The sequence below is a fragment of the Lynx rufus genome, unplaced genomic scaffold (assembly GCF_022079265.1).
Source record: "Lynx rufus isolate CCGP_SWC_20201006 ecotype Redwood Valley unplaced genomic scaffold, mLynRuf1.p SCAF_17, whole genome shotgun sequence".
NCBI classification, from domain to species: Eukaryota; Metazoa; Chordata; class Mammalia; order Carnivora; family Felidae; genus Lynx; species Lynx rufus.
This window is the reverse complement of record NW_025814831.1, coordinates 48,682,883-48,688,137: the sequence shown is the minus strand read 5'-3', so window position 1 is coordinate 48,688,137 and position 5,255 is coordinate 48,682,883.

Genomic DNA, 5,255 nt, shown 5'->3' with positions numbered 1-5,255 from the left:
TTTGACACTCACTAGTGTACTCAAGTTCCTTGAGTCGGGAGTCTCTGATTCCTGATGCTTAAAGTGGACGCAATAGTACTACCTAGTTTAAAGACTATTGAGAAGATTAAGTGAAATAAGGTATATGAAAACCACTTAGAACAGGATCTGGGACCTAAGATCAAATAGTTGTTGATAGTGATTGCTATTATTGTTGTGAAAAGTCTAGACTGTTTTAAAACTTACCCAAATCCTATACATATTTCACTTCTTTTGCATGATACTTAATAAAGATATGAATGTGATTTTAGAGTGAACTTGTCCGGCTAAGTCAGGAAAGAATTTGTTTCACGGAAAAAATTTCTATTCAAGTTCTTTTATTGTTTCTGTTTCAGAAAATATTTAAACAAATTTGAACATCTAAACAAAGAAAGTTTTAAAGCCAAACATCTAAGTGCTCCTAGTCTCCTCTGAGCATTTTTCAACAATGTTGGGCCCAAAGCCAGAGTATGTTACAACCCTTTTGAACCCACCCCACCCTGCCCCAACAGCAGGCCTCCCCCAGAGAAAAGAATTTGATACAATGCCAATAAGAGAATCTTCCTCTTAGAATATCTTAAAGCTTTCATCCTTTTTGTTTCTCTTAAAAAAAAAAAAAACTAAAAACTTGGGTGTAACAAACTTCAAGATGTCCAAATGCACAGAGCCCAGAGAAATAAATATTGAAAATATAAAAATCTTTGGTTCAGAGGCATGTAGATGAAGGACCTGGGCCTGAGGTCCCCCATACCGTGCTGTAGAATAATCCAGACACCACAGGGCTGGATTCCTGTCCACTCCCAAGCCTTCCTCCCAGTTCCCACATCTTTAAAGGAGTAGCTGGTAACTCTTCTGTCGATGTCCTTTGGGGGAAGCACAATAACTCAAGGCCATCCAATGGGCAGTTGGGTGAAGGGTCATCCATTCATTTTTCACTCTGTTACCAGGGCATGCAGGGGTGGGGCAGGAAAAGGAGAGTGCAGACATGACTTAAGAGTACTGGTAGAGTTCCGGAAGCTACACCCTGTAAACTTGGTGAAGGAAGGATGTGGAAAGGATGGTCCCTTGTAGGTCCTCCAGCGTTCTGGGGAAGTTCTAGCACTTCCTCTTTATTCCACCATCCACCTCCTCCTTTTGCTGGACGGACTGTTGGGAACATGTAATGCATTTGATATACTCTATAGGGGGGTAAAATCAAGATTTTCTATGGACAGCTGTTTCTTTATTCTGAACCACAAGTTTTACCGCCATTTTCCCATTACTGTGAAGCCAGGAAGATAAACAGGAGCTTAGAATTGCACCTTGTTCCACTGACAGGACTCCAAGTGGTGAAATCCTTTCTCTAAAGTTGTACAGCTTACTAATTGTGTCTAGAGCACAGATTTTTTTTTAACTTTCCTCCAAGTGCAATTTTCCCAGGCTACACAGTGATAGCAACTTTTCACCACCAAGACCTTAACCTTCAAGTCTCTTTCTCTGAATTGACTTTCAGTATTCTGCTCTTCAGGCTAAACTTGAACCAAAGTCCCATAGGGCAATACCCCTTCTGGTCCATTTGCTTTGAACACCAACCTCCTTCTGGATTCACTTCTCCCCATACAGAGGCTGGACTCAGGGTCTAGCTCATAGCTTTCCTGGCATAATTGGCCTTGTCTGGGTCTCTCCAACCTTCAGCTTTTCCCACCACATTCTCAGGCTGCTGGGCCTGGCTGGGTTCAAATGACCTTAGCTAGGTTCTAAGTGCTACTCAAAACACTCTTGCTCATCCTTCCATGTGCTTACTTCCAAATTCACCATTGAGACCGGGCTAAGATTTTCTCCCTGCCCAGGTCTCTTCACCATCCTCTTGCCTGCTCCCATGTCCCTGACATGCCTAGAGAACTGAACCACAGCATATTAAGAGCAAGTAGATCTATCAAAGACTATGGCATTCAATGCTCTCATTCTACAGAGAAGGAATCAAAGATCACAGACGCTCAGAAATTAATGAGTACTTCAAAGCACCTGGCCTATGCCTTACCTTCAGGCAGGCAAAATATTACGTCCATGTTTGAGATGAGGCACTAGAGATCCAAAAACGTAATGTCATTTCTCTGAGGTCACAGAGCCAGCCAGGCAGATTTTAGAGCAATACTCTCTTCCTTTTGATTCCCCGCCTTCCAGATGCTAACTGGACATCCTCTTCACTGTCAAGTAACTTTTGTACAACTTACAATTAATTTACACTGGTGATCTATTTTTAATTTTTTTTTTTTAATTTTTTGAGGAACCTCGACATTGTTTTCCAGAGTGGCTGCACCAGTTTGCATTCCCACCAACAGTGCAAGAGGGTTCCCGTTTCTCCACATCCTCTCCAGCTTCTATAGTCTCCTGATTTGTTTATTTTAGCCACTCTGACTGGTGTGAGGTGGTATCTGAGTGTGGTTTTGATTTGTGTTTCCCTGATGAGGAGCAACATTGAGCATCTTTTCATGTGCCTGTTGGCCATCTGGATGTCTTCTTTAGAGAAGTGTCTATTCATGTTTTCTGCCCATTTCCTCACTGGATTATTTGTTTTTCAGGTGTGGAGTCTGGCGAGTTCTTTATAGATTTTGGATACTAGCCCTTTGTCCGATATGTCATTTGCAAATATCTTTACCCACTCCGTTGGTTGCCTTTTAGTTTTGTTGACTGTCTCCTTTGCTGTGCAGAAGCTTTTTATCTTCATGAGGTCCCAATAGTTCATTTTTGCTTTTAATTCCCTTGCCTTTGGAGATGTGTCAAGTAAGAAATAGCTGCAGCTGAAATCAGAGAGTTTTTTTCCTGCTTTCTCCTCTAGGGTTTTGATGGTTTCCTGTCTCACATTCAGGTCCTTTATCCATTTTCAGTTTATTTTTGTGAATGGTGTAAGAAAGTGGTCTAGTTTCATTCTTCTGCATGTTGCTGTCCAGTTCTCCCAGCACCATTTGTTAAAGAGACTGTCTTTTTTCCACTGGATATTCTTTCCTGCTTTGTCAAAGATTAGTTGGCCATATTTTTGTGGGTCCAATTCTGGGTTCTCTATTCTATTCCATTGGTCTATGTGTCTGTTTTGTGCCAATACCATGCTGTCTTGATGATTACAGCTTTATAGATCTACCGTATGACCCAGCAATAGCACTGCTAGGAATTTACCCAAGGGATACAGGAGTGCTGATGCTTAGGGGCACTTGTACCCCAATGTTTATAGCAGCACTCTCAACAATAGCCAAATTATGGAAAGAGCCTAAATGTCCATCAACTGATGAATGGATAAAGAAATTGTGGTTTATATACACAATGGAATACTACGTGGCCATGAGAAAGAATGAAAAATGGCCTTTTGTAGCAACGTGGATGGAACTGAAGAGTGTTATGCTAAGTGAAATAAGTCATACAGAGAAAGAAAGATACCATATGTTTTCACTCTTATGTGGATCCTGAGAAACTTTACAGAAGACCATGGTGGAGGGGAAAAAAAAAAAAAAAGCTAGAGAGGGAGGGAGCCAAACAACAAGAGACTCTTAAAAACTGAGAACATGGGGTGCCTGGTGGCGCAGTCGGTTAAGCGTCCAACTTCGGCCAGGTCACGATCTCGCGGTCTGTGAGTTCGAGCCCTGCGTCAGGCTCTGGGCTGATGGCTCGGAGCCTGGAGCCTGTTTCAGATTCTGTGTCTCCCTCTCTCTCTGCCCCTCCCCCGTTCATGCTCTGTCTCTCTCTGTCCCAAAAATAAATAAACGTTGAAAAAAAAAATTAAAAAAAAAAAAAAAACTGAGAACAATCTGAGGGTTGATGGGGGGTGGGAGGGTTGATGGGGGGTGGGAGGGAGGGGGGGTGGGAGGGAGGGTAGGGTGGGTTATGGGTATTAAGGAGGGCACCTGTTGGGATGACCACTGGGTGTTTTATGGAATCCAATTTGATAATAAATTTTGTATTAAAAAATATAAATTAATTAATTAATTAATTACACTGGTGAGCAAACCAGAAAGGTACACTGCTTAAAATCAGACTTTCTATGGCACTTTACATTTTTCTATGACTTTGGTGGGAAATCAATAATTAATTAGAGGCTAGGAACACTCATTTTTTTGCAACCCTAACAAAGAAATGTCCTATAATTAAATGCTACTGGAACAGTCACAGGCACACAGAATGTGGATCTGGCCTATATCTCTTCTTGGAGCTCTCTTAAAAAGGAGGCATTCATATATACTGACATGGAAAACAATTCAAGTTGGTCATACCTTGGGACTTCCTGTTTTGTTTTCATTTTATTTCTAATAAAACATCTCTCCCCAAATTGTTCCCTGAGGATGGTTTTGGTTCTTCCGTGATTCTGTCCAGACAACTGTCCTGGTCAGGCACCTTAATTTCAGTAAGAGGATCATAATCTTACTGTTGACTCTACTGATTGCCAAAGATTTGGATCTGGTTTTAATTAGCAACTCAGAACATCTCGATTCCAAGTTTTGATAAATATTACAACTTTCAATTCTCTGTGGTACAAGACAGATCCAACGTTCAGCTACAAAAATGGAACTTGACAAAGGCACATAATCCATCATTCTGCTGGAGATTAGAAATTTTGCCCTGGGCTCAAGCAGACTGTCCAGAAAACATGGCTGTACTGTTAGGCTTCCTTTCCTCCCTCAAGTCACTAGTCAGCCACAAGGCTACATTTTGAAATTATATTTTCAATTGAAAAATCTGAAAGAAACAGCCATCTAAATTCTGTATTCTATATAACCCTACTGAAGCAATGGCCCAGAATCTGAGTGGAGTCCTAGTCAAAGAAACATATAGTCCAGCAACCAACAACTAATTTAAAAATAATGCAGACTCAGGGCACCTGGGTGGTTCAGTCAGTTAAGCGTCAGACTTCAGCTTGGGCCATGATCTCCTGGTTCATGAGTTCAAGCCCTGTGTCAGGCTCCATGCTGGTAGCTCAGAGCCTGGATCCTGCTTCGGATTCTGTATCTCCCTCCCTCTGCCCTTCCCCCACACGTGCTCTGTCTCTGTCTCTGTCTCCCTCTCTCAAAACTAAAAACATAAAAATTTTTAAAAATAATGTACTCTTGTGTTTCTTAAACACAGCAAAGTTAATACACAGTTCATAGTAATATTCATTAAAATGTCATCTATAAGTTGGTTGACCTTAAAAAAAAAAAAAGCCAGCACTTTTAGCAGCAACATAAGTTTATTTGGGAATACCAGAGAACTGCAATTTGGGACAAGCAAAC